The sequence below is a fragment of the Onychomys torridus genome, chromosome 1 (assembly GCF_903995425.1).
Source record: "Onychomys torridus chromosome 1, mOncTor1.1, whole genome shotgun sequence".
Lineage (NCBI taxonomy): Eukaryota > Metazoa > Chordata > Mammalia > Rodentia > Cricetidae > Onychomys > Onychomys torridus.
In genome coordinates, this window is record NC_050443.1 from 14,402,748 (window position 1) to 14,418,330 (window position 15,583).

Genomic DNA, 15,583 nt, shown 5'->3' on the forward strand with positions numbered 1-15,583 from the left:
CATGGGTGCAGCAAGCCCTCTACATGCTGAGCCATCTTCCCATCTCCTGTTTCTTTTCTTTTCTCTTCTTGTCTTGTTGAGACACAACTCTCCCTAGTTAGCCTAGGCTGGCCTTGAACTTGAGATCCTTTAGCTTCAGCCCCCAGAGTGATGGGATGACAGGGGTGTACCACCAGGTCCAGTTCAGCTGGAGCTGAGGATCAAACCCAGGGCTTTGTTCACCCTAAAAAAGCCCTTGTCCACCCATCCAATGGCCCCTGAGTGTTATTAATTAGCCAAGAATTTAATGACTAAGAGGTAAAGACTGTTGTTGAGAACCAATAAAATTAGGGATGGGCTGTAGCTCAGCAGCAGAGTGCTTTGACAAACACCTGTGAGGCTTTAGGTCCAACTTCTAGCACTCAGTAGTAGTAGTAGTAGTAGTAATGATAATAATTAATATTAATAATAATAGAATAATAATAATAAAATGGAAAGGAAAACCATGCCTTAGGCAGTTCTGAAGATGAATGGAATGGGAGACCCTTGTCACTCTACTGACCTTGTGCATAGAGAGGCCTCATACAGGGCCCTACTTAGAATTAGGGAGGGAGAGACAGTCATACCCCAGGGAGATTAGACATGTGACAGGTGCCAAGGTTGGAGCTGGAGGAAACCCAGAGGGAAAGTACTTCCTTCTCATGTCAGCAAAGAAGTCTGGGAAGGTGTTATGTGGCATCGTTATCTCTAAGGAAGAAATGTTCATATGATGCTTTCTAGAATCATACCAGCCTCCATGGAGAAATCGCCACTCAAGTGCTCAGGAGTCTGGCTCTAAACTCTGGGCAAATATCTGGTTCAAGTTCTAACATGATCTGGCCTCCTTATAGTGGATGAGTCCCTCTGCCAGTAGAGAAGGAAAAATTAAGCAAGTGATTCAGCCAGGGCCCAGAATTGATTCTAGATTGAACACAATGACTGGCCTCCAAAGCCTTGAGCAGGCCCCTCCCCCCCACTCAGGTCAGTTTCAGGACCCCTCTAAGACAAAGAACTGGTAGTTTTTCAATCTTTGCATCTGCCAGACAGGCCTGTCCTCTGAGTCAAACTGCCACTGTCTTCATGAGTCCAGCTGTGCCCACTTGCAAAAGACCACCACAGCTGGTCTTGTTGACTGTTGATCATTCCCTGCCAGGTGCCACTTGTAGCAAGAGGTCTTGTATAATATTAGAGGGACCAGCCTTAATATTCTACTTCCCAGGGACTCAGGAGAGAAAACTACAAACAGTGAGGACTATTTTCAGGAAATAGAATCTCAGCACACCGAGCTCTTAGTCCAATCATCATTTATTCTTCCAAATTTTCTTCTCCATCTTTCCATGCCCTGGAGTCCTGATATATATATAGTCCTGATATAGATAGATAGATAGATAGATTCACTTACAAGCAGTAATCCCTTGGCAGTGCAAAGCCAGGCTTCCAGGGTCAAACTGAGGGGTGATAATAATCACATAGAGGGGCAGTAATTGTTAATTATCATTTGCAACCCAAGAGGGAAGTGACTAATGGGGAAATGAATTAACTAAAGGCTAAATTCGGGTAATATCTAAGAAGAGGGATCTTATATACTCCGTTATAGTCTTAAATGTGATTGGTAGAAAATGTTAAGACTCTATAAGTTGCTAGGTCAATGGGAGAAAATAAAACTGCCTTCTTTTTTCCTGTAGCTCCTATCTGTCTAAGATATCTGCTGTTTTTTTTTCTGCAGGGTGGGGGAAAGTGTGCTTGGTTGCTAGGCCACCTGTGTACAGCTAGATGCCTCTGATGATAGTTAAAGGGAGATCTGGAACTAGAGGTAAGATTTGGGAAAGGAGGAAGTTAAGCTTAATTGGCACATCCATCAGGCCTTCTCAAATGGATAGTCTGGACAGTTAAGTCTGTTCTTAGTGAGTACAGAGGTATCTCTGATAAGGTACTTTCCTCTGTCTGGGTATGGACCTGGCCGGATGCTGCTAATGACAATAATTACAGGGAGGCTTGAAGTGGGGTTCTGGCTGTGCATAGCTGTCAGCACAGAAAGTTACCTATATATTCTTAGAAGTGGTTAGTTAGGTAAGGAGCTAGAGGTCTATAAAGTTAGTAAGGCTGTAAGAAAAGGAGGATCCAAGCTATTCCTTAAGGTCCACCAGACCTAGGCAGTGTCTCTGTGTGGAATTTACCTTAATTCCGAAGACTTATTATGTAGTGGTTTGGACTGTTGTTCCTGTTAGTCCTTGAATGTGGCTAAGGGAGATATCTGATTCCAGTGCTGAAAGTGGAGAAATGGGTGGGCTGGGGGGAAGGAAGCCTTTCCTGAGGCTGTTCTCCAAATACCTTGAACGTATATGTCTAAAGAGGGATCAGTCCACACTGTTAGCAATTTTAGAAAAAATCATTTGGGAAAACTATAAAGGCAAACATGATTTTCTTAACAGAAGAGAGCTGATATATAACAAGCCAAGTAAAACCAAATGCTCCTTGGAATGTGGCTTCCTCTGGAGGAATTCCTTGATCCCTTCAGGTAGTGGCTTTGCCATAACCAACTGAGTTCTTATGATATATTTCTGCGACCTGTAGCAAGGAGGGGGAAGGGAAGAGTGTCATGGGACCTTCACCTGAGTATCAGGCCCAGTCTCCCAACAGGTGTATGCAATTCTTCCCTAATTACATGTGGCCTCAGAGACAGTCTGGAAGTACATAGACTGGGAAAGACTAGGGAGGAGGCTCCATCTATGTGGCCTTGAGGGAGTCAGCCACCTGCCAGTGTGGCCTCCTTAAAGCCACCTAGGCTCCTGTCTGTGACCTCCATTGCTCTGTCAATGAGCCTAATAAAGTCACTGGTTCCCAAGGTTGAACTTGGTGAAAAGAGGGCTAGATCCTAGACTCCTGGCTCTGAGGAGGGTGTTAGGGTCTGGACTCTTAAGTTAATGGTAAGAAGACTGAGACCAGGACCTTTGAGGCTAAGGGAGGAGGGTCTGGGAGCTGGAGTCCCCGAAAGCCGTCTGGTCCCTGTTTCAAATGTGGGAAGGAAGGCCATTGGGCCCAGGCCTGCACCATTGCCCAACGGAGGGCACCGACAAGGCCTTGTCCAAAACGTTGCCAAAGGGGTCACTGGTCAGCTGACTGTCCTAATGTCCCAAGCGACATAGGAATGCCAGACGAAGACCACCCTCCGGCTGACTTTGTAGGCTTGGCTTACAGCGATGACTGACGCTGCCCAGTTTCCACCCCAGCCACTCCCATCTCACACAGGGAATCTAGGGTAGTAATAGAGGTAAATGGGCGCCCCATCTCGTTCCTTTTGGACACCGGAGCTACCTACTCTGTCCTGAGAGAGTTTTGGGGGCCTACCTCTCTTTCTCATCTTCCTATTGTCGGGGTTGGGGGACAGCCTTACCTACCTCACCGGACACCACCACTCAACTGCATTTTCAGAGGCATCCCTCTCACACGCACATTCTTAGTGGTGCCAAGCTGCCCTGTACCTTTAATGGGAAGGGATCTTCTAGCTAAGGTAGGAATGTCCATTTATTTTGCTCCACACATTTGCCTTGTCTCAGACATGCCAGCAGCTCCTCTTCTTCTCCTAGCCACTCACTCTACTGATTCTAACAATTCTTTTCCCTTGCTAGCCTCTCAGGTAGACCCAAAAGTCTGGGATACCCAGAACCCCTCTATTACTAGACACCATCAGCCTATTATTATCCAGCTACAAAACCCTACCAGATATATCACCCAAGCTCAGTACCCTCTCTCACTCCAGAGTCTAAGGGGACTTAAGCCTATCATTTCTGACCTTCTCAGGAAAAAACTGCTCTGCCCAACCTCTTCACCCTTTAACACCCCCATACTTGCAGTTAAAAAGTCTAATGGAACCTACCGCCTGGTTCAAGACCTCCGGCTCATTAACTCTGCAGTGGTCCCCCTCCACCCTGTAGTGCCTAACCCTTATACTCTCCTGTCCACTATCCCTTCAGGAACCTCTCACTTCTCTGTTCTAGATCTCAAAGACGCCTTCTTTTCTATCCCTCTCAGTGCTCAGTCTCAGAATATCTTTGCTTTCACCTGGACTGACCCTGACACTCACCTGTCCACGCAGCTGACCTGGACTGTTCTGCCACAGGGATTCAGAGACAGTCCACACCTATTTGGACCTGCTTTCCCTGTCTCTCCCTGGCTCTAAACTAACATAATATGTAGATGATATTTTACTCTGTAGCCCATCCTTACAGGTTAGCCAAACTAACATCTCTGCTCTCCTAAATTTCTTATCCAGCTGAGGTTACAGGGTATCTCCTTCTAAAGTTCAGCTGTCAACTCCCCAGGTCACCTATTTGGGTCTAACTATTACTCCAACCCACAAGGTTATTGCTGTAGACAGGAAGCATCTAATCCAGTCTCTTACAGTCCCTTCTACTAAGCAGGAGAGTCTGTCTTTCTTAGGAATAGATGGCTTCCTACAGTCGTGGGTTCCATCTTTTTCTCTCCTTGCTCACCCCTTATATGAGGCAGCTCAGGGCTCGCCACACGAGCCCCTCCTCCATCCTGTCACTAAACCTTTTCAGAGGCCCCAACAGGCTCTTCTTCAGGCCCCAGCGGTTCATCTTCCAGACTTAACCTGTCCCTTCTCCCTCTACGTAACAGAGAAAGAGGGATTTGCCCTGGGAACCCTAGGGCATCAGCTGGGACCCTCCTTTGCACCTGTAGCCTATCTGTCAAAGAAGTTAGAACTTACCAGTCAGGGCTGAGCACCTTGCATCCGTGCCTTAGCAGCTGCAGAGCTCCTTATTCGGGAATCAAAGAAGCTAAGCTTTGGGTCACCCATTACTGTCTTGTCTCACCATAATCTGTCACATCTCTTGACTTACAAAGGCTTACAAACTTTACCTCCTTCTCGGGTTCTTTCTCTCCAGGTGGCATTACTAGAGGATGCCACACTTACTTTCCAGACTTGTCCACCTCTTAATATTTCAAATCTCCTCCCTCAACCTACTGCTGACTATTCTCCTTCTCATTCCTGCACTGAAACCTTAGAGGAACTGTTACCTCACCCTTCACACATACAGGAGGGCACATTGCCCCAGGCCACTTATACCTGGTATACAGATGGCAGCTCCTTTTTATACGAAGGGACCCGTAAAGCGGGTTATGCCATAGTGTCAGATACTAAGATAATAGAGGAACAGGCACTACCCACACACACACCACTAACCAACAGGCTGAGCTAATAGCTCTCACCCGTGCCTTCCAATTGGCACAGGGACAATTTCTAAATGTCTACACAGACTCCAAATATGCTTTTCATATCCTCCTGTCCCACACTGCTATTTGGAGGGAGTGTGGCCTTCTCACAGCAAAAGGGGGATCCACATCTAACTCAGGCCAAATAATGGCCATGCTGGAGGCTTCCCACCTCCCCAACGCTATAGGAATTGTCCACTGCCGGTCTCATCAGACCAATAGCTCTATCATCTCTAGGGGAAACAACCGGGCTGACCAGGCAGCCAGGACAGCGGCCCACCAGGGTCAAGTCTCACCCCACCCACCACAGGGAATCCATACAGTACAGCCTACACCCTCACAGGAAACTCCTGACACTAAGCAAATTCTCTCCTACCTACACCAGCCCTTTCATCCTAATAATCTTGTTCTGTCTCAATTCATAAAGGCTTACCTGCAGCTCACCTCTGAGGACTTACAGTTTTAAAAAACTATTACTGCCTCTTGTGAGATCTGCCAAAAACAGATCCCAATACCAAGTACAGGAGTCAGCCTTTTCCCACCCACCAGGCTAGACGTTCCCTTCCAGGGACTGACTGGCAGCTCGATTTTACCCATATGCCCACTGTCAGGAAAGTTAAATATCTCCTCGTGATGGTGGACTCATTTTCAAATTGGGTGGAGGCATACCCGGTTTCTAATAAGCAGGCTCAGACAGTTGTAGACCTCCTTCTCTGAGAAATTATTCCTCGGGTTGGGGTTCCTGCTTCTCTTCAGTCTGACAATGGCCCGGAGTTCACCTCTCAGATTTCTCAGAAACTAGCTAAGGCTCTTAACATCCCTTGGCATTTTCATATTCCATACCGTCCTCAATCCTCAGGAAAGGTGGAACGTACCAACCGGTCTTTAAAAACCATTCTTACTAAGATGTCACAGGAGCTTCACCTCGACTGGGTAAGATCATTGCCTCTAGCTCTTTTCAGGCTCAGGGCTCTTCCTAAAAAGCCTCTTTCAATTTCTCCGTTTGAACTAATGTATGGAAGGCCAGTTCTAACACCAGGTCTTTTATCCAACCCTCCAGCTATTCCAGATAGCCTGTTAACTCCTCTCTTATGTCACCTAAGATCTATCCTATGGAGCTACACAGACTGGTCATTACCCCAGCCGTGTGACAATCATTGTCCACCTCCAATCCACACCAGGGACCAGGTTCTTCTCTTTCCTCCAGGCCAGCACCCTTCACCCTTTTCCCCTAAATGGCAGGGACCCTTCAAGGTAATTCTTGTGACTCCAACAGCCGCTAAACTCGAGGGCTTTCCTCACTGGGTACACCTGTCTCATCTAAAACCTTTTATCTCACCTCCATCCCAGAAAAATCTCTACTCATATACAGTAAAACCAACAGGGCCTTGCACTCTCAAGCTCCAGAGGACAAACAGGGCCTTGCACTCTCAAGCTCCAGAGGACACCAGGATCCACTGCCTTGTCACCAATTCCAGAGGAATAAGGTATCACCCCTTCCTTTCCCAACTAGGGCCACACAGAGCCAGAGGCAAAAGGGACCATCAAAATATCCAGGCAGTAAGGATATAACAATCTATCACTGTTCAATACTCAGCAACTGATCACCTGTATATCCTAAATGCTAAACTAATAAAACAAATAGGTGCCTTAAATAAACCACCTTAAATAATGCTTGTCTCAGGTAAAAATCAAGCAGAGTACTAGAACATCACAGCCACCTTTTTAACATGTCTTCATCTGGACAGGCCAGATCTACCTCAGATAAGTGTCTTGTCTCCATCCGGACAGGCCAGATCCACCTCAGATTAGTGTCAACTCCAAAAATAAAATAATAATGAATCTTTTCTCTAAGCTTTTTATGTCACCAGTGTCCTGTCAGACAGAAGGTTCCCAGCCACACCATGAAGGATGGACACAGCTGCAGGACTTCATCCCAGGATTTCAGGAGCCAGCTTCCCCATCTCCCCCCAAGAACCAATCGACACCCACCATTCAGCCTGAAGCAGTCTTTGAGAGAAACAGCACCCCATACCCACTCATACACATTTTTTATCTTTTTTTAAGAGGAAATGAGTCAGGAATGATAGGAAATCACAACATGTCCACACATTGGGGCTTGCCCGGTGGACTGCCTAGTCATTTCCCGTTCAAAATAGCCATTTCCGGGTCAAACATCTCAAGTGGCTAGGACTCCGTGGCTTTACATGGTTGCGTAAAGCATGCACAAGGCCATGTAATCTATGTGCATGCGTGAAGTAGCCACATGAGTTCCTGTATGCATGCGCAGCCCAACCTTTATAAAGCAGGGACCATCTTGCATGATCTTCTTGTCTCCTTAACCACGTGTGTGTTTCATACAGGCCTGTCACATTCTCTATCCTCTTTTAATAAAAACTCTTCTGTGGTCTTGTCGTGTTCAGGACGTTTTCTCGCAAGGTAAGAGCGGCAAAATAACTAACACTGCTAGCAGCAGAATTCTTCTGTGATGTTTTGCAAAAATCAGATCAGGACCATGTGCTGGGGCTCTGGTGCAACAAAAGCCTTTAAGGGCCAGCCTTAAAGACCTCCTCTCAGGGTCCAAAGGAGACACTACAATAAGCTTGGGAAAGCCCAATGGCAAAGGAGTAAATCTGCTCACACTGTGATCCTTCTGTGCGTGTCTCTCTACTCTTCTGCTCTTCTCCTAATTTTCTTGACCTAATTGTCTCTAATTTCTCAGCTCTAGTTCTCTGTTCTCATTGTCCTGCTTCTTCTCCTCTAGCCTAATAAATCTCCTTTCACAAGAAGCTTGAAGCAATAGAAAAAGTTACAAGAGTTACCTCTCATTGGTCAAAAGCACATTCCTGGGAGAAGCGATAAGGGCAGAGCCATTTACCATGGCAACACAAGCTTCCAAGGTTACAGGAGAAAGACTGAGCAGACCCCAAGGGAGTGGAGCACAGTGCCCAGTGACAAATTTTGAGACTCAGGTCTATTGTCAGCAGACTTGGCCAGTGAAGACTTGGCACGCTTTTCTTAGGGTGCTTTGTGTTAGTAATCTTGGTAGGCACCTATGACTCTGACCTTGTGCATAACTGTAAAGTTTTAAAATTATGATCTATATATAAAGGCCTTTAGTCTAGTTTGAACTTGCTCTGAAATAAAAATGAGCTAAATATGTGCAGTTTGTGTTAGTCTGAGATGAGATTGTTTTCTGTGTTAGTCTGAGCAAAAGGAACAAAGCAGGCTTTGAGTGTCTACAGTCTCATGGGAAAATGGATCTGTCTATGAAGCACATTCTAGTGTATTTTCTATATATCAAAATTATACAGCTAAATGAAAAGTCATGTTCCTCACCACCCAGGGATACATATGCCTATAAGACTGAGATGTAATCATGAGATTACATATACACATTATATGAATATGCATATACTGGGGAGATATCATAGCTTTTGTTGCTATGATAAGAAGTTACAGATGGAAGCAACAGTATTCTGAGTCAGTGGACTGTAAGCCTTGCCTGACCGGGCACCCCATCTGAAAATCATTTCCTATGGTCGGTTGACATCTGAATTATCAATTGCTATCAACTGTAATTGCCTTGTGGGCTGCAATAGCTTGTGGTAATGGCTCCTGGCACTGGAGGAAGTGGCGAGTTCTTTCTTTGCATGGCCTTGAAAACACCAGGTTTTCTGGAAGGTTTTATTTCAGTGAGTGTGACTCGATGCATGTGTCATGTGTTCGTGTGTGTGTGTGTGTGTGTGTGTGTGTGTGTGTGTGTGTGTTCATGTGCACTTGTGTATGGAGGTCAGAGGACAACCTCAGACATTACCCTTAGGAACACATCCACCTCCTTTGAGATGGAAGTCTCTCAAGGGTCTAGAGTTTGCCAATTAGGCCAGACTTGTTGGTCAGTGAGTCCCAAGAATCCATCTGCTTCTCCTTCCCAAAAACTAGGATTACAGGTGTGTGCATACACCCAGCTTTTTAAAAAAGATGTTTTTAATGTGTGTGTTTATGTGTATAGGTTCCCAAAGAGGCAAGAAAAGGGTATCCCAGGAGCTGGTGTTAAAGGTGATGTGGGTGCTGGGATCTGAACTCAGGTCCTCTGCAAGAGGAGTCACTTCTAGATTCCCAACACACACCCAGCTTTTGCATGAATGTTTGCGATCCCAGACTCAGCCTTTACAATTGCATAGTCAACACTATACTGACTGAAGCACATCTCCCCAGCTTAGTGTTGATCTTCCTTCTTCTTCTTCTTCTTCTTCTTCTTCTTCTTCTTCTTCTTCTTCTTCTTCTTCTTCTTCTTCTTCTTCTTCTACTACTACTACTACTACTACTACTACTACTACTACTATTATTATTATTATATTTGTGCTACAATTCCACACATCAGCCATGGGTTCACCCATCCTACCCCCTCCTACCCCCATCCCCACCCTTCACTCCCATCTCCCCCAGGGCCAAGACTCCCCTGGGGATCCATCCAAACCTGGCAGATTCAGAACAGGCAGGTCGAGTCCCCTCCCTCCAGGCCAAGCAAAGTGTCCCCAAGCAAGCCCAAGGTTCCAAACAGCCAGATCGTGCACTAAGGACAGGTCCCGGTCTCACAGCCTGGATGCCTCCCAAACAGTTCCAGCTATTCAGTTGTCTCACCTATCCAGAGGGCCTGCTCCAGCTGGGGGCTCCACAGCCTTTGGTTCATAATTCATATGCTTCCATTCATTTGGATATTTGTCCATGTGCTTTTTCCAATCTTGGGCTCAACAATTCACGCTCTTACAGTCCCTCTTCTTTCTCAACTATTGAACACTTGGAGCTCCACCTGGGGCCTGGCTGAGGATCTCTGCATCCACTTCCATCAGTTATTGGGTGAGAGTTCCAGCTCGACTGTTAGGGTGTTTGGCCATCTGATCACCAGACTAGGTCAGATCAGGCTTTCTCTGGACCATTGCCAGCAGTCTACAGAGGTTGTATCATTGTGGATTTAAGGGGACCTCTCCAGCACTCTGCCTATTCCTGTTCTCATGTGGTCTTCATTTATCATGGTCTGTTATTCCTTGTTCTCCCTTTCTGTTCTTGATACAGCTGGGATCTCCTGCTCCCCTAAGCTTTCTTTCCCTCAAACCTTGCCCTTCATTACTCCCACTGTCGTCTAGGTTGTTCATGTAGATCTCATCCATTTCTCTGTCATTGGGTGATCCCTGTGTCTTTCCTAGGGTTCTGTTTACTAGGTAGCTTCCCTGGAGTTGTGTAGCAGTCTAGTCATCTTTGTTTTATATCTAGTATCCTACTATGAGTGAGCACATACCATGTTTGTCCTTTTGAGTCTGGGTTACCTCACTCAGGATGATTCTTTCTAGATCCATCCATTTGCCTGCAAACCTCATGATGTCATTGTTTTTCTCTGCTGAGTAGTACTCCATTGTGTATATGTACCATATTTTCTTTATCCATTCTTCAGTTGAAGGGCATCTAGGTTGTTTCCAGGTTCTGGCTATTACAAACAATGCTGATATGAACATAGCTGAGCAAATGCCCTTGTGGTATGATTGAGCATTCCTTGGGTATGCTAGGTCTTGGGGGAGATGGATTCCCAATTTTCTTTCTTTTTTTTGCAGATAATAAGTTTTTTTTATTTTAGGTTTTTCTCTATTATTAATACATTCACTGAAGTATAATTGATATTCTTAAATTACACAAATTTAATACAACAATTTAATGAGTTTGAACTCACACTCACAAAATCACCATCCAATCAAAGTAACAAATATATCTATAATTTTTTTCCATTGCTCCAAGGAACAATGACAAATCGTGTTCTGATAGCTTAAAAAACAGTAAGCTTCTTGGGGCTGAAGATGGCTCTGGCATACAAACATGATGACGGGCACCAACCATGCATTGGGCATGGTGACGCGGATCTGTAACAGATTCCCAAATTTCTAAGGAAGCGCCATATTGATTTCCAAAGTGGCTGTACAAGCTTGCATTCCCACCAGCAGTGGAGGAGAGTTCCCCTTGCTCCACATCCTCTCCAGTATAAGCTGTCTTCTGTGTTTTTGATCTGAGCCACTCTGACAGGTGTAAGGTGGTATTGATTTGCATTTCCTGGATAATAAGGGATGCTGAGCAATTCCTTAAATGTCTTTCAGCCATTTGAACTTCCTCTGTTGAGAATTCTCTGTTTAGTTCTATAGCCCATTTCTTAATTGGACTGTTGGGCATTTTGATGTCCAATTTCTTGAGTTCTTTATATATTCTGGATATCAGCCCTCTGTCAGATGTGGGGTTGGTGAAGACCTTTTCCCATTCTGTAGGCTGTCGCTTTGTCTTGTTGACCGTGTCCTTTGCTCTACAAAAGCTTCTCAGTTTCAACAGGTCCCATTGATTGTTTCTCTCAGTGTCTGTGCTACTGGTGTTATATTTAGAAAGTGATCTCCAGTGCCAATGCGTTCAAGACTACTTCCTACTTTCTCTTCTATCAGGTTAAGAGTAACTGGATTTATGTTGAGGTCTTTGATCCACTTGGACTTAAGTTTTGTGCACAGTGACAGATGTGGATCTATGTGCAGACTTCTACTCATTGACATCCAGTTATGCCACCACCATTTATTAAAGATGTTTTCTTTTTCCCATTGTACATTTTTGGCTTCTTTGTCAAAAATTATATGTTCATAGGTGTGCAGGTTAATGTCAGGGTCTTCAATTTGATTCCATTGGTCCACATGTTGGTTTGTATGCCAGTACCAAGCTGTTTTTATTACAGTAGCTCTATAGTAGAGCTTCAGGTCAGGGATCATGATGCCTCCAGAGGTTGTTTTATTGTACAGGATTCTTTTGGCTATCCTGGGTTTTTGGTTTTCCCATATGAAGTTGAGTATTATTCTTTCCAGGTCTGTGAAGAATTGTGTTGGTAATTTGATGGGGATTGTGTTGAATCTGTATATTGCTTTTGGTAAGATCGCCATTTTTACTATGTTAATCCTGCCTATCCATGAGCATGGGAGATCTTTCCATTTTCTGACATCTTCTTCAATTTCTTTTTTCAGGGACTTAAAGTTCTTGTCATATAGGTCCTTCCCATGCTTAGTTAAAGTAACCTCAAGGTATTTTATATCATTTGTGGCTATTGTAAAGGGTTATGTATCTCTGATTTCCTTCTCAGCCTGTTTGTCTATTGTATATAGGAGGGCTACTGATTTTTTTGAGTTGATCTTGTTTCCTGCTATGTTGCTGAAGGTTTTTATTAGCTTTATCAGTTCCTTGGTTGAATTTTTGGGGTCACTCAAATGTATACTATTATATCATCTGCAAATAGGGAAAGCTTGACTTCTTCCTTTCCAATTTGTATCCCCTGAATCTCCTTATGTTGTCTTATAGCTCTGGCTAGAACTTCAAGTACTATATTGAATAAGTATGGGGAGAGGGGACAGCCTTGCCTTGTTCCTGATTTTAGTGGTATTGCTTTGAGTTTCTCTCCATTTAATTTGATGTTGGCTGTTGGCTTGCTGTAGATTGCCTTTATTATGTTTAGGTATGTTCCCTGTATTCCTGATCGCTCCAAGACCTTTATCATGAAGGGGTGTTGGATTTTGTCAAATGCCTTTTCTTCATCTAGTGAGATGATCATGTGGGTTTTTTCTCTGAGTTTGCTTATATGCTTATATTGATGGACTTTCATATACTGAACCACCCTTGCATCCCTGGGATGAAGCATACTTGATCATGGTGAATAATTGTTTTGATGTGTTCTTGGAGTCTGTTCGCCAGTATTTTATTGAGTATTTTTGCATCAATGTTCATGAGGGAGATTGGTCTGTAATTCTCTTTCTTTGTTGCATCTTTGTTTGGTTTAGGAATCAGAGTAATTGTAGCCTCATAGAAGGAGTTGGTAATGTTCCTTCTGTTTCTATTGTGTGGAACAATTTAAAGAGTATTGGTATTAAGTCTTCTTTGAAGATCTGGTAGAATTCTGCACTGAAACCATCTGGTCCTGGGCTTTTTTTGGTTGGGAGACTTTTAATGACTGATTCTATTTCCTTGGGGGTTATTGGACTGTTTAAAAGGTTTGTCTGGTCTTGATTTAACTTAGGTATATGGTATCTATCCAGAAAATTATCCATTTCTTTTAGATTTTTCAGTTTTGTGGATTAGTGGTTTTTGAAGTATGACCTGATGATTCTCTGGATTTCCTCATTGTCTGTTGTTATGTCCCCCTTTTCATTTCTGATTTTGTTAATTTGGATGCTCTCTCTCTGTCTGGGCCCAAGTTGGGCAGGTCCTCCCAGGATGGTGCCCAGGGGTGGGACCCAGGGGCGGTTGCCTCTCTGACTATAACCCCAGACACTCACCTCTGGTCCAGATCGGAGTTCCGGGGTGGATGGGAGCTGGGGGCTGGTCTCTGCATCTCAGGAAGTGGCTGGGGTCTTGGCCAGATGGGTGTGGGGTCAGGGTGTGGAGACTGCAGGGTCTGCCTGCGGTCTTGGAAAAGGGGAACCTTCCCACAGACCTGCAGTTGGCCGGAAACTGGGGCCAAGTTGGGCAGGTCCTCCCAGGATGGTGCCCAGGGGTGGGACCCAGGGGCGGTTGCCTCTCTGACTATAACCCCAGGCATTCACCTCTGGTCCAGATGGGAGTTCCGGGGCGGATGCGGTGTTGATCTTTTTATCCAAGTAGATGGAAAAGCCTGAAGACGTCAGCTGGATGTCACTAACGCCAAGGATTCCTGCCTCAATTACCACAAGAGATGGTGCATAAAGGGTGCCAACCTGTTAGTGTTTCTGATTCATGTCCCACCAGGAAAGTGTTTTCCGGGGCATGAGCTGGGGAAGCCCCTGAGGTGTATTTGATCTCCCTGTCCAAGTCCACAAGCTCTGGACTGCAATAGTGGGACCTTAGACACTTTAAGGAATATATTGGATCTGCACCTGAGCTGGATAACTGGCTGGAAAACCTGTGAGGCCAACCAGGAATGCCAGGAAACATTGATGCTAATACAGAATGGTAAGAAGAGGCCCCGCCCTTCTCACTAGCCCCTCCCACTGCATTCCACTCCCACTGCATCCTGGGAATGATCCATGGCACTGAAATCTAGGCCTCTTCATGATCAGATGAACCCCCTCCTGTGCCCAGTCCTTTCCTCACCAGCTTCTAAACCACCTCCCACTAGGATAATAAAGGTCTGTGCTAACAACAGCCTCCCTCTTTTTTCAGGACAAGAATTTCACTTGGTTCTCACTAAAGGATGCACTAGTGATTCAAACAAAGAGGCTTGAATCACCAGGCATAGGACAGGCCCCGGAATCTCCATAATCACCTACGTCCATGTGTGCTGCCACAGGGACTTGTGTCTACCTGTCTATAACTAGAAATCTTTGGACCCCACCCTCTGGCACAGGTATCTGAGTAGGCAGATCCCCAGAGAAAGGAAGAGGTTGTCTGGAGGAAAGACAGGGCTGTGGGGGTAGAAATAAGTACACAGGGGTTATTCACTTTATTGTAATTTATATATATATATATATATATATATATATATATATATATATATATATATATATATATATATATATGGTGGTACTGGGGATGGAATCCAGGGCCTTGTACAAACTAGACAGGTACTCTACCACTGAGCCACATCCCCAGCTCCTCACTGGGGGATTCTAGGCATAGGTTCTACCACTGAGCCATACCCCCAGCCCCTCACTGGGGGATTCTAGGCAGGGGTTCTACCACTGAGCCACACCCCCAGCCCCTCACTGGGGGATTCTAGGCAGGGGTTCTACCACTGAGCCACACCCCCAGCCCCTCACTGGGGGATTCTAGACAGGGGCTCTACCACTGAGCCACACCCCAGTCCCTCACTGGGGGATTCTAGGCAGGGGCTCTACCACTGAGCCACACCCCAGTCCCTCACTGGGGGTTCTAGGCAGGGGCTCTACCACTGAGCCACACCCCAGCCCCTCACTGTGGGATTCTAGGCAGGGGCTCTACCACTGAGCCACACCCCAGCCCCTCACTGTGGGATTCTAGGCAGGGGCTCTACCACTGAGCCACACCCCAGCCCCTCACTGGGGGATTCTAGGCAGGGGTTCTACCACTGAGTGACATCCCAACCCTTGGGGCTGTTTTAAAATCAACTCTACTGGCTGGCAGCCTGTTAGCTCCCTCCACCTTGGCCTTGAATATTTGCACACCCTCCAGGTTCCTACTGTGTGTCTCTTCTGCAGTTCCTTCCTGTATCCCCACACTAGCCTTCTCTATGTGTGCCTCATTAACTCCCCTGTAGGTTTTCTGGTGCTGAACCACCAACCCAGAGAGGCCTTGCTCCCACCTTGCT

The 15,583-nt window shown here is 45.6% G+C and overlaps 1 pseudogene; it reads left to right on the plus strand.

The window, feature by feature from the left end:
* Positions 1 to 15,583, plus strand: part of LOC118589739 — a 61,413-nt pseudogene that overhangs the window by 37,012 nt on the left and 8,818 nt on the right.